At 32.5% G+C, this 15,058-nt stretch overlaps 1 long non-coding RNA gene across 1 annotated transcript; it reads right to left on the bottom strand.

Moving 5' to 3' along the window:
• Window positions 1-2,180: 2,180 nt before the first annotated feature.
• Window positions 2,181-3,481, bottom strand: LOC141534144 (uncharacterized). Its single transcript, XR_012480378.1, has 3 exons — window positions 3,343-3,481; window positions 2,859-3,142; window positions 2,181-2,307 (listed from the first exon to the last, which is right to left on the bottom strand). It is a non-coding gene; the product is annotated as an uncharacterized LOC141534144 (long non-coding RNA).
• Window positions 3,482-15,058: the final 11,577 nt, after the last annotated feature.

Raw genomic sequence — 15,058 nt, 5'->3', positions numbered from 1 at the left:
TAAGCTTTTCTTTGATAAGCACCTTTTGATATGCCTCGTCGACATTTAGCTGCCACAGATGTGGCTCGCATTGTTACTCTCCTTCAAGAGGGCTACAGTCAGGTGGAAGTAGCAGCTTCTATGGGAGTGAGCCAGTCCGTTATCAGTCGGGCCTATGCCCGATTTAACGCGACTCAAAGTTACGATCGTCGTCCGGGTCAAGGTAGACTACGAATCACTACCGAGCGTGATGATCGAGCTATCATTCGAGAAGCTCGTCGAAACCCTACTGCGCATGCCCACACGATCGCTCATCAATTTCGCAATTGTCGACAACGTCCTCCCCAACAACACATATCGGCATCGACGGTTCGAAATCGCTTTCGAGAGCAAGGACTACGCGCTAGACGCGCAAATCGCGTGCCTATGCTCACTCCACGACATCGCCGAGCCCGATTGGCCTATGCTCATGATCATCACCATTGGGGTCGTAGACAGTGGACCAGTGTATTATGGACTGACGAATCTCGATTTTGTCTTCATGGCAGCGATAGACGATCTCTCGTTTGGCGCCGTCGTGGAGAACGAGATCGGGATGGTTTTACGAGACCAGTTACAGCTTTCAATGGTGGATCAGTCATGGTGTGGGCAGGCGTGTCCTTCAATACCAGAACCCCGTTGGTCATCGTTCGTGGGACGTTGACTGCCGATAGGTACGTCGACGAAATTCTGGAGCCACACGTCCTGCCTATGCGCACATGCATGGGGGCAAGACCGTTCATTTTGATGCAGGATAATGCTCGTCCTCACACTGCAGTTCGTACGCGAACTTTTCTCCGCGCCAACAACGTAACAACGCTTAATCATCCAGCGATGAGTCCTGATTTGAACCCAATTGAGCATGTTTGGGACATGCTTGGGCGTCGATTGCGGCGAGACTATCCGCAACTGCACAATCTTCATCAGTTGACTCAAGCGTTGTTACGTTGTTGGCAAGGAATTTCGCAACGTGATATTCGACGATGCATCAACATGCAAGAGCGTTTACGAGCTGTGATTCGGAACAGAGGTGGCAATACACGGTACTGAGCAGTTACTGCCGTGCGTACAGAGGTCATTCGGCAGCTGCAAACAGACAAACACGCAGACAAAGACACACACACACACACACACACACACACACACACACACACACACACACACACACACACACGTGTGTGTGTGTGTGTGTGTGAGAAGCGTAAATCCGACCGAGCAACCTCCACGTGGTACGCTTTGGGTAACGCTAATGCCGGCGGTAAAACAACAGTCGAAAAAAATTGAGAAAATTTCGAATAAAATTTTCGAAAAAAATTGAAATTTTTTTTTTTCAAATTTCTTGAAAAATCAATCTCTTTGATCGAAAAAATAAAGAATTTTGAAAAAAAAAATTTTTTTCAATGGAAAAATGAATAAAAATCACAAAATTGCTCATAATGGTGATTTTTGCGAAAACACAGAATTTGAAGCTTCTGGGCACTATGAACAAAAAATCGCAGCGCTTTGAATTTCTTAGGGATTTTAGGGGACACTTTGAAGTTAAAAATTACCAACGATATCCTTCGTTCATCCATTTTATCCAAAGTTATACCAAGTTATCCAAATATCCTTAATTATGCGAATTTTTGTCTTTTTCAGTCCGAGTTTTCAATTCAAAAAAATTTTTTCTTCAAAAGCGGTTTACGTTTTCTTATAGAGAATATTGTGTAGTTTTCAAAACCCTCCTTCGATTTCCTACTCGGTCATTATTTCCAGAGTTATTGATTTCCAAAGTCAAAAAAACTTTTTTGCTTTGATTGACGATAACTCCGCGGCAAATTATCGTACAGGCTTTTTGATTACGTCAAATTAAAGGGTATTTAATTTACTAAAAGAGCTTTTAAACGAAACAATCGAAAAAATTTTTTTGAAGCCCGTAGACTTTTTTAAGACGAAAAAAAATTTCGAAAAATTTTTTTTCAGTAGTTTTCTTAGGATTTCTCCAGACCTGACGATGACAAAAAATTTTCATGGTCATATCTAAAAACTAGACACTCGGAGCTACAATTTGCTTTTTTTTTTTTCTGTGCGATCATTTTCCTCGGAGTTACAGCTCGCTGAAAATCACCAAAAAATTTGGAATTTTTTATATCCCTTAATTTTTGTGACTAGTGTATATATTGCTTTAGCCATCCACCTTGCATGATGGACCGGTCCAGGATGCTTAAATGTAATATTTGTGGTAGTAGTACCCAAAAATATTAATGATAATTCCAGAAGTTCAAGGTAATCGTCTCGACAATGATCCATCTACAAAAAAAGTTATAAGTCAAAATGAAATTGATTATATCGCAATTTCAAAGTTGAGAAGACTAATTATTATTAACTGATGTGAGGTGAAAGTTGTAAAATATTTTACAAACGCAATTTTAATCGTTAAAGATGATTGAAATTATAACAGTCATGTGAAACTGATTTTCAATATTTTTAATCACGACGGCAAGTTAATTAATCAGAGTAAAATTGATAATTGAGGAGCTTATTTTCAACAGGGTATCTTTTGATTTTTGATTAATCGAGACAAAAAACTAGTTATCTTCAATTATAAATATTTATATTGAACTTTTTTTAATTTAGCTATAAAGTGCAATCGGTTATGAAGCTGCAATTCGATTTTCATTTATAAATGTTCATAATTCTCAAAGTAATTAGTATTTAAAAGTTCAGAAAACTGGTATTTTAAAATATGAAAAGATACCCTTTTGAAAATCAGCTCCTCAATTATACTGAAATTTATACATTTTTCTTTTCCACTTTAACGTCAGTTAATAATTCTTCAGCGCTGGATTAAAAAATTTTACTTCTATTTGATTATTAACGAATTTCAAAATCTCATCTTTGATTGGTGTTATTACTTCCAAAACTTTTTTGTCACAAATACCAGCCGTAAAGTTTGATTGGTAAATTTCATCCCACTTCTTTTTAAATCTCTGATAAATTGGAACGTTTAGGCCAGACGAAGCAGGTCAGTATACTTCAAATGCACTTCGAAGAACAATTTCAAAAATATGGTGTCGGCATGGCAAGTACAACAGTTTTCTACTAAGAGCCTTTTCTACTAATACACACGCACCATTTCTGATTCCTGAAAAAATAAAATCAGAATTGCTAGTGAAGTATCGATTTTTTAGAGTAATACGGAGAAATCTTTTCAATTTGAAAAAAAAAAAAAATAACTCATAACTTGGAAATTAATAGTTAATACTAAAAATCTGATTTGATTTAGCATTTAAACATTACGGTAATCAACCATGTTATATTTTTTTTTATTAATAAATTATTTACCCGTATTTGACGCCGTAGTATCAGAACACAATGCTTTGATGTTGTCAGTATTAATATCCCATTGTTTTACTGTTTTAATAATAGCCGAAGCTTGGTTTTGTCCAGTCCCAGATTCTAGTTTAGGAACTCCTAACAGTTGAAATTTACCTGATGTTGATAAAATAATCGGAAGCCGGTCAACTTGTTCTGTACCTGTAATATCTGATAACAGTTTTCCATCAAAATGTAGTACATAATTGTCAGTTTCCAGATTAGTCTTCAGATTTAACGCTGCTTCTTTCCGGAAATTTTCCCTTACTTGGTGAATAGTCACATGACTAAAGTTTACGCTTGCACAATCAATGTTCAAGCTAGATAATAAAGCAGCAATAATGTAAGTCGCCATCCTACTAGTCACGTTAGCTCTATCCAAAGCCGCAGCAAGTTCTGGTGTCATTATATCAATTTTTGGAACTTGTTGTTTTGGCATTTCATCTTCATAATCAGAGATTATATGAGAAGTATTACTTTCCAAAGATTTCTGGGATAATTGAGATGGATGACTTGATATTTTATGATTAGCAACATCATCAGTCTCAACTGCACAATAATAGTTGACATTGTCGTTATCAAACTCTCCGACATTATTATTACTATCATTACCATTATTATTATAGTTTTTATCATTGCTATCAATGTTCTCTTCACTATTATTATCACTATTATTGTTATTATTATCATAATTGCTGATATCAACATCCATGTCTTCGACATCTTCTAAAATTGGTTGAGAATTATATGAAATAAAACCACGTCGACTGGAAGATTTTTGTCCCAAATAAAATAATCTTTTTCTTTGTCCAGTATATTTAAAACATCCGCATGAGCTACATCAAATAGTTTATTTAATTCATCCTGAAAAACGGATTCCTTTTTTTTTTTTGAGACGTTGACTTTTTCATTTTACGGTTTTTTTGTAAATTCTTCCATCGATTGTGATTTGAGATTAGTTTCAAAAAAGCAGATCTTTTCTCTCTTGTCGGGATTTGTGCCGCACACCAAATTTCAAAAACTTTGTTGATAGTGATTGATATACATTCTTTAACTGAAAAATTTTTCGTATCAAGATAATAAAATAAAAGCGACATAACCTCTTTCAGAGAGGGTAATTTTTTTCCAACTAATCGCTTAACACATCACCAATCAAGTACACTGTTTTCACCATTATGGTCACAAAATTTATAACTAATACATTTCAACTAATTAAATTAATAATATAACGGATTGAAAAAACAGTCAGTATCAATGAACAAAGCCAATGACGAGAAGATATAGTAAAGCGTTGAGAGCAAAGCAACTAAATGAAGTTAGTACCGAACAACCAGGCTTACCAACACAGAGCTTATTAGCTACAACACTCAAATTAAATGAGTATAATACTCTGTACCGACAGAGCTAAATAAAGTTCTGTTGATATTTTTCAAATAAAAAACATTTGATCAAGTTTTATAGTAGATTTAATTGATTTAACGTATTTACAGAATTTTCATATTATTTTGAATAATATGCAATGATGAGTGTTTGGTGAGTTTGTGTAATAAGGAACTTTACATTTTCCTCTTATAAAAATTTATAAATTTTACAAAATATAAAATAAATTTATTATAAGAAAGACCAAAAAATCATTTATGTGACATTTTTAACGCCCTCGCAGTTAGGGGGCCACAGTGGATCCACGGTTAGCGTGGATCTACCGTGTAATCACTATGCATCCACGGTAAAACGACGGTGGATGAACGGTGGTTTTCAGCCATTTTGTCACCGTGGTTCTGCCGTGACATAACCGTCATTTGACAGTGGATCCATTGTTGATTTATAGTGGCTCCACCTACGGGTTTATTGTGGATTTGTCATGGTTTCGCCGAGGTTCTACAGTGACTTCACTGAGGTTTAACAGTGGGTTAATTGTGGTTTTATCGTGGATCTACCGTGATTCCGTAACGGTTTTACCGTGGTTCCACTAATGCTTAACCGTGGGTTAATTGTGGTTTAAAAATGGTTCCACGGTGGATCCACCGTGGTTCCACTGAAGTTCGATCGTAGGTTAATGGTGGATTTAACGTGCTTCAACTTTGGTGCTACTGTGATTCCGCTGTAGTATTATTGTGATTTCTATTCAATCTGCTAGATTTTTAAGAATATTTAAAAATTAAATTCCTAAAATAATATATATACTTCTTGCATCGAATAATTCTAAAAACTATTTAGCTCTTCGACCAAGAAAAAAATATATCGAGTGGGGTAAAGCCAACAACAATTACTTGGCATCGTTAAGAGATATCATAAACGAAAAATAAAAAAAATTAGAGAACAAGGTTGATCCTGCAGACCATTTCTGAAACTTTTCGTTATTCTTGAGCTCAAAAAGTAATAGTCGCATCGTTTTAGACATTGATACTTACAAATTCAGGAGTTACTTAGAGAAAACGTTATCGCTCCTATTTTTTAAAAACACCATATTATTTGAACGCTACGTTCGATTTTTATTACTCTGGTAGCATTTGACGCAATTTTTTAAGAGCGATGTTTCAATTTTTTGCGAAGAAATCAATCAGACAAAAATTTTTGAAGATTTTTAGAACAAAATATTTTTTGAGAAATTTTCGTTCATAACATCATTTGATTAAATTAGCTGAATTACAAGCGGTTTGCTGCGATCGACATTGATTTCGATAAATAGAGTTGATTACATTTTCGAATTGATCGGCATTCTAGAGCAGCAGATAATTTATTGGAACAAAACTTTGTTGAAAGCGTTAAAAAAAACATTAAACTTGACATTTTCATGTTAAAGAGCAAAATTTTCAGTTGAGGTGATTATTGAGTGATTTTAGCTTGAAAGTAGTATGAAGGAGTCCAGGTAGGCTGCAGAATCAACCGTTTTTACTACTTTCTAATTGATTAATTTTCAGTAGTAGATTAAACAAGTTATATTTTATAAAGTTGACATATTTTATAACATCAAAAATATATTCAGCAAACAATACATTTAACCAGATCTAAAACTTACAACTTTTCTCAATAAGCAAATATTGCCGTAAAGAAGAGTGAGTGCACCTAAAAATAAACAGTAAAATTATAAAATATTTCTATTAGACAATTGATAAAATATTACCATTTTCATGGAAAAATTATATGTTTGCAGTCAATGACATACAATTTACAACTTACATTACAGGATACGATATTTGAAAGGAAATAAAAAATTTTAGTTTAATCAATTAAATGATGAAGAAATAATTAAAAAACTCACTATCACTTTAGGTACCAACAAATTTTATTTTCAACAAGAGTTTCATCATGTGTAAAATGAAGTTAGATAATTTATATTTGAACATCGTACGTTTTTATATACATAATAGAATTAATAACATTAAGTTTTTTTTAAAAAATAACATTTTTTATCCTACATTTACAAAGAATGTTCATAAAGCTTAACTCTAAGAAAACTAATAAGCTGATAATCTATCGATGAAAAAATTGGTATTCCGGCAAAAGCTACTTGTGTCTTAGAAAACCTAAAATATTTAGAAAAATTACATGAAATATATTGAAATTGAGTCTTAGAGAAATAACAATTAGGAATTGTGATTTAATAACCTACAACAAGAATTAAACATAATAGTATATTACACTACTAGAGTCGTAAGTTGAATTTTCGGCCCTGCGCATCATGATGCCCAAGGCGAAGCCGAGGGCACCATGACGCGCATGACCGAGATTTCAACTTTTGGCCTGTGTAGTGTATACGATTTTTCTTCATAGCTGGTCGAAAGTACGTTATCAATTTTACTTTTTTTAACTTCAAGTGCAGATAAGTATGTCTTGATGCCTGACCCGACATTTGCGGCACGAGCGAAGCGAGTGCTGCTGGTCGTGGGGGCAGGCATCAAATACATTCGAAGAGTCTAGCCTGGTCATATTTTTTAAAAATAAATGGATTCCATTTTATCAAAGATAAATTTACGTTCATTAGTTTAACAAATTATATTAGTGATTATAAATTTATAAAACAAAACATATTATAAGCTAAAAACTCTGATTGCGTTTTTTTTTATCGTTTTCATTTTTTCTCGAATGATCACAGTTATTAATAATCTTTCCATAAAAAACACAATTTTCAAACTTGATATTAGAGCAGTTAAAAATTATATCTCCACTAAATATACAGTTTTGATATTGGTGGATTCATCAGATCACATGACACTGAAGTTGACAGACATTAAAAATTTTTTTAGAATTTTATGGCAATTAAATTATCATAAAAAAATTTAGTAAAAAAATTCCACATGTGAAAATTAATAAAAATTACAAGTGTAAATTTTTAGAAGCATTTTTTATTATAATTGATTTGCTATAAAAATTTTCAAAATTGACAGCTGACAGCTAACTTCAGTATCATTAAGATGACAACGTATTATTCATTTTTACTGGGGTATTGAATTGACATTAATAATACTTTAATATTAAATTAACAGACGACTAAACAACATTGATAATTATTTTAAAGGTTAGAGGTAGCAACAGAAATGACAGCGGTTAACAATTTGCTATAGCGACGGAATAAATAGTCCCAAGTTACGAGTGTAACTATGCATGAGAAATTTTTTCCTCCCGTCGTTGTAGAGAGCGCACGTGTATTTCTCGCCGAGAGTAAATGTTAAACTTTCATCCCTGCTATTAGGGACGAAAGTATGTACTTTCGACCGAGGTATGAAGAAAAAAGTTTTTTTCAATCTGTCTCCCAACAATTAGTTTGTTTAATTACATACAAATCTTGTGATAAAGCAATTAAGACGGCTGGTTTTATCAACCTAGATTCTTTAACGAATAATAAGCTGTTAGAATGTGTTACTTGATGGATGTATTGCGTATTAAATGAACCTTTGACATGTTGCATACATTTCATAAACATACCACTAATAACTTTGTTATTATTTTGAAATTTAACTATTGTGATTATAGTACCGAATGTCCCATTACCGTCATAAATTATAGAATTACGAAATTTAAAATTATCGTTATTGTCAGATATATATCTAACTCCATTTAATTTCATTTTTTTAAAGCATTTCATACTGATAGGATCATAACCTAATTGATTTAATACAGTGCGTTCTTCATGTGTTGGTGATCGTGATATACACTTTCCTAAGCCAACTAAACAATCCATTTGATTTATGGTGCTTTTGTTAATTGGAATTTTCAGCTGCTTTGCTATAAACTTTTTAGTTTCAAAAGATAATGTTTCTTCGTACAATGTATTAATTAAAAACTTTTGCAGCAGAAAACGCGTCGCAACTTGAGTACTTTGAGCATAAGAACTTGTAACAAAGTCCATAATCTTTCGGTTCCAAGATTCAAATGTAAATGCCTCATGTACCCATATAGGGCCCCAATTTCTTACAGAATTTACTAAGTGTGTCATCAAGTGTATGTTGGAGGTCATATTTGTAACACCAAAGTATTCTTGGAAAAGTTGGACGTATAATTTCAATTGTACTTCACAACGATTCAAATCAGCTAAAGTAATAGAATCACTATTTAAATAATGGATAGCTTCTGATAAAAGCGCAAAGTGATCAACATACTTTGCAGGTAATATATCTTTCAAGCAAACTGGGCCGTAGTCTAACCAATTACGCCATTCCGAAGCTTTCCATTTTTTATAGGTCAATATAGATCTTGGTTTACGTGATCTGCATGATGGAGGTTTTATTGCTAGCAAACATTTATCTATTGAGCTAATACAATCAGGGTTTCCTACATAATAAGGCTTTTTAGTGTTTGTTAGAAATATCCGTGTATGCTGCCGGACAACTCCAAGGTAAACTGCATGCATAGCTTCGACAACAACCCCCTTTGAAATGTTAAATTGCGGTAAAGCTATCAACGATGAGATATTTTTAACTCCGTGCCGAATTTTATTCTTATCAAAAGCGTAAACCATATCATCACGTAATTCTGCGTCAGATCGTTGTTTTTTGTAACACTGACGTAGAGGATAAACAAATTTACCACGTCCTAGACTTTGTCCTTTTGCATAGCAGTACAAACATCCATAATACCCGTTGAATTGATTTAAGCAAGTTACTGCTGCTCTAGCTGGAGAATCAAGGCTACACGTAGTAACGATGAACTTTGATATTACCTCTGATGAATTAGATGGCTTCCACTTAACACCTTCCGTGTAAAGTTTCCGTATTTCGTCAGTCAATGGCCTAAGAAAATGATTCATTACTGGATGTTCGTCGTCGACATAAATTGCTGCAAGAAGCATATGCTTCTTTCTCATATGTGGAGGTAGCTCGTTTATTTGTACATATATCGGCCATGCACTTGAATTTGATGACTTGGCAACATTACATCCATCTGTATTAAATGTAAACGAAAAGTTATACCATTTTTCTAATAATTTTCCTGGTAAACATAACGATTTATATTCTTCTCCGTCATAAATATCTTCATATGCATTTGGCTCTATTTTCGTTCTTCGAAATCTATATTTTAATGACTCACTAATGTTTGGTATTGATAGTAGTTCTTCGATTTGTGAAGTTAAATTTATATTTATAAAGGAGCGCAACCTTGATTCAGAATCATCATTTTCATCACAAATGCATTTTGTTTGTAACTCATTCGTTTCTTTGTCTTTTTCCCCTAAATAATCGTGACAATTACGACAATAATAGTGATGCGTTAAAATATGGTCATTCCGGCCCAAGAATTCCCACAACTTTTCTTTTGTTTTTGGTATAGCATTAGTATGATACGTGGATTTAATCCACTGCAATTGATCTACAGTTGCTTCGAAAGTTAACTTATGCCTAACTGATGTAGCAACTGCAGCGAGTACGTGATCTCTTACAGTAATATTGCGCTTTGCAATTAAAGGAACTTGTTGACTTGGTTTATTATTAATAGTCAAAAACCGAGTATTTTGGAGTACACTGTTATCATCGCGATTCTGGACACCATCATTATCATCGATTCCATATGCTTCTTCTTCTTCTTCTTTTTCTTCATCTTCATCATCTTCATCTTCTTCATCTTCTTCATCATCATCATCATCGTCTTCATAATCATCATCATCATCATTAACATCGTCATCACTATCAAGACTATCATAATTCTCATCATTATTGTCGCGCACATTATTATCATCTTCATGAACAACGTCATCATCGTTTCTGTTTTCTAATTCCAAGAGTCCAGTATTGATATCAAAATGTAAGTTTTCAGTTGCACTCTGTTTCTTATTCTTCCCTTCTTCTTGGCTGGAACAACCGGTTGTATTTTCACCTTGACGATCATTACTGTTCATCTCCATTTGGTCAGCATCGTTTTTACTCTGAAAAGATATAGCGAAAATTATTAAATGTTTAATAATACGGTTGCAATTTTTAGACTTAAATAATGGATTCTCCAATATTTTGTAAAAAAAATGTTAAGCGTAATTTTTGGTTGTCTGTTAAAATCTATAAATAGTTTCGAAAATCTATCGTGTACGACTCATAATGCTCATTTAATTGGGAAAAAAATAGTGGCAGAAAAAAAATAAAAATCGTTCGATCGTTAAGCACTGTCTAATACTTCGCAATAGGAGTCGCACAGTACGATAATAATAAAAACTAGACAATTCATTAACTTTTATTATCAAAAAAATTGAAAAAGTAATTGGACTAACGGGCAAACCCTGGAAATCCCACTATATTCGAGATCAACATATAATTTTATACACATTTAAAGGTTTATATAAATAAAATAGATTTGTTAGTTTTTATAATTGTTTCAATTTGTAAATATAACTTTAAAAATGTCAAATTTCTAATTTGGTTGACCGACAGAAACTCTACAATTTTTCCTTATAAATGAAGTATGATTCAACAAATCATTTTTTGAGTTTTATGAACTTAACATATAATTTACGTCTTCTGAGATATTTAATATAATTCGAAATTTAATTGACGCTATACAAGATCTTCGATTGACTAAAAAACACATCGAGAAGATTGGTTTTTATTGGTTTTATTGGTTTTTTTGGTTTTAAGTTTTTATTGGTCAGATATCCTAAAAGAGGGGTGAAATATTTCTTACATCATTTCATGATTTATGATGAATATCTTTAAGTCAGTCTGAAGGTCAGTCCGACTCGATTTGTGTCCAGATAATTTTTTTTGTTATCTAGATAATTCGTTCAGTTGAACGTTCGAAACTTCAAGTACATCGACGATGTACTTGAAGTTTTTCGTCGGACAAAAAAATTGCTTACAGCCGTTGGAAAGTAAAAAAAGAAAACCTCAGATCACATGTTTTTCGACCTTGGCTACGCCTCGGCCAACAATTACATGTGACGTGAGACTTTTCTTATTTTCCTTCCCAAGGGGTGTAATATACTATTTAATAAGGTCAATCATTTGTTAGTATATCGACAAAATGTCGAAGTTAAATATTTATTCTGTTATATTTACTTCTGAACATTTTTTTCTGAATTATTCTTGTTAAAATGTAAAAAATTACTGGTGTATAAATCACTAAAATGCATTGATCAAATATACTTAACATAAATGAATTCACTTTTACTACTAAATAAGTAAAAAAAAGTTTCATAATTTCACTTATAGCTTAAAAGCAAACAGAAATTGATTTGAACTTTTTTTGTTTTTATAGAGAATTTTTTTACTGCCCGCTTGTTTTGGAAAATCTAAGAATTTCAAACAAAAAATTTGGAAGATAGTTTTCATGTTGATAGTCAAAAATCGAGTTTTATCAGATTTCCACGTTTTGAGGTCCTAGGAAGCCATTCTGACTATTCCCGGCCGGGAGTCCCGCTGGGTATGTGTATAAATTAATTTTTGCCGTGCGATATCTCGAGAACGAACCAACCGATTGAGATGTGTGAGGTGTCATTTGACAGGTTTCATCAAGACTTACATCTGATTAGATTTTAAAGTCAATTGAACAAGCAGTTTCAAAGTAATTCATATCATTAGAACAAAAAAAAATTTTTTTTTTTCAAATAACTTCAAAAATACTCATCCAATCGATTTTTGACTTTCAACATAATTTTTTGCTCTTAAAAAACTGCGTCGAATGCCACCATTTCTATAAAAATCGAAAGACGCGTTTCAAAGATATCGCACTTTAAAAAAAAGATCTATTTCAAGCTCGAGGCACTTCGGTAGCGTAAAATATATTTTGATCTCGAAGAGCTCGAAATTTATTATTCAAATCATACGTTGTTCATAAGGAGAAATTTTAAAATTACTTCCAGTTAACCAAATTATAATTTTTACACCGTCAAAGTCATATTTTGTAATTGGTAGAATTAGTAAGATGAATAGATACTTTTCAAATTCGTAGGGGTTGAGATGTGTATAAAATATATTTGGAGCTCGAAAATATTTATAAAGGTATATTTTCGAGCAGTTTCAGCTCAAAAATAGGGGAAAGTTCTAGGGTTAGTCCGCGGGTCCAACCGCTTTCCAGATTAGTTTTTTTAATTTTCGTTTTATTTTTATAAAGGCAATTATTCTTAAAGTATGTAATAATTAATATCAAAGGTAGAACGATAATTAAAATTTGAGTATCAGAAACTACGACACGAGAATTTTTGAGTTCTTGAGCATCAATTTTTCAAATATTTACTTGAATTAATAACGGTATTGCATTTAATTCAATAATTATTTGATTTTCTTCAAAATACGTAAAAGGGGATGAAAAAACTATAAAAGTATTTTAAGTTGAGTTTTATAACAACAATTTAATACAACACCAACTGTCACACTTTAAGGGGCAGAAATTGGGCCCTATAAGTCTTATATACATCAACGTTTGAACACATGGCGTTTTCTGAGCCAGCATAAGAATCTAAGCTGAAAAGTAACAAATTTAGAAAAATTAATTCTTATTCACCAAGAACTCTCGAAGATTATAAAATTTATCACGAGAAATAAATCTTTAATCAAAGAAATAAAAAAAATTAGGAAAACGGTTGACTCTAAAGGCCATCCCTGCGACTTCTCGCTATCTCTATACCTAAGCCCTCAACATTCCATTTGTTATGTTTTTGAGCTCTGCGAGCTCAAAAATAAAATTTTAATGTAATTTTGAGCAATCCGAGGTCAAAAGTCTGATAGGACTTTAATAAAAAACTATTTTTGAAATTTTCAAACCTCAATAACTTTTGAATTAATGAACCGATTTTCACGCGGTTGACGGCATTCGACGCAGTTTTTCAAGTCTCATGAGGACTCTTTAAGTTCAAATTGATTGAACTCAGAATTTCGAAGTTATTCCGAAAAAACACTTTTTTCGGTTTTCTTTCGACAACGATAACTCACGAACGAATTAACTAATTTTAACCAAGCTGGTGGCGATCGACGTGGTTTTTTTTATGTTAAAAGCTGATTAGTTTTTGGAATCGATCGGTAAAGCCGTATGAATGTAATTCCAAAAAAACTACATTTGAAAGAAAATTTTTTTGTAGTTTTTTTGATTTCTCAAAATTTACCGGTCCGAATCGGTTCAAAGTGTATTCAAAATCTAAGTTTAGTCTAGCCCTTTCGAATGGCACCAATCGCGATGAAATCGGCCAAGGCGTTCAAAAGTTATAAAAGGGTTACATACTAACACACACACACACACACACACACACATGCGCGCGCGCGCGCGCATACATACGTACATGCATACGGACATCATCGCGAAAACGTTCGGGAAGCTTCCTAGGATCTCAAAACGTCAAGATCTGATGAGAACTAGATTTTCGAAAAACGGGGTAAAACCAATAATTTCCCGATTTTGGAAAATCTTCGATTTTCTTAGCGGGAAGTTAAAAAATGTGAAACAAGAATTTTCAATGTATTTTGCCAATTACAGAAAAAAAAATCAAATTTCTGAACCGAAGAGCGTTTGGTTAAAAGAAAAAAAGGAATTTTCTTCACTAAAAATAAATATAATTGATATATCAAAACTTGTTAAATTTAGGCACGTGGTCCTATTGGGACGATAGACAAACCGAAAAAAAATTTGTAATTAATGATAAGCTATAATTAGTAAAAAAAAGAAACCAACAAATAAAATATATTAGATTTCGAAAAATGAAGATATTTGAAAATTGAAAAAGTTTCATAATCTTAAAATTTTTTGAATTATTTTCCAAATTTTTAAAAATACGAGTCAGAAAACAAAAGATTGAAAACCTGACACGTGTACGGAGAAAATTTGATATTTAACATGTGGTTCAGCTTCACAATCACTTGTTAAATTTTTAATGAACTGATAACAATAATGAAAAAATTATAATTAGAAGTTAATGCCCAGGGTACAACAAAACAATTGTCGTTACAAGAAGTAATTTTTGAAAGTATGTGCGTACAAAAATACAAATTTTATTTACAGTAACATTTTATAAGTTTATTTTACTTTATTATACTGTTGTCTACGGTTTTTCGGTTGAGTCCAATAAAATAGTTTAAATATTTTGAAATGCAAGAAGCGAGAAAAAAAATAGATTACATTTTTCATGTACTTCAATATAGATTATCGATATTGAATTTTATCAAGGATTACTGTTGATCTTGTTGTAATTTTAAGTTGGTTGAAAATTATGAAAAAGAAAGTTAATTTTAGAAGTAAGTAAAAACCAATGAAATAGTTAAAAGAAATTCAAATT

This window comes from Cotesia typhae, unplaced genomic scaffold (genome assembly GCF_013202065.1).
Source record: "Cotesia typhae breed Kobodo isofemale line unplaced genomic scaffold, CoteBio_Ctyphae scaffold_13, whole genome shotgun sequence".
In the NCBI taxonomy this organism is placed as follows: domain Eukaryota; kingdom Metazoa; phylum Arthropoda; class Insecta; order Hymenoptera; family Braconidae; genus Cotesia; species Cotesia typhae.
The sequence above is the reverse complement of the archived record's forward strand: the minus strand, read 5'-3'. Positions and strand labels throughout refer to the sequence as shown.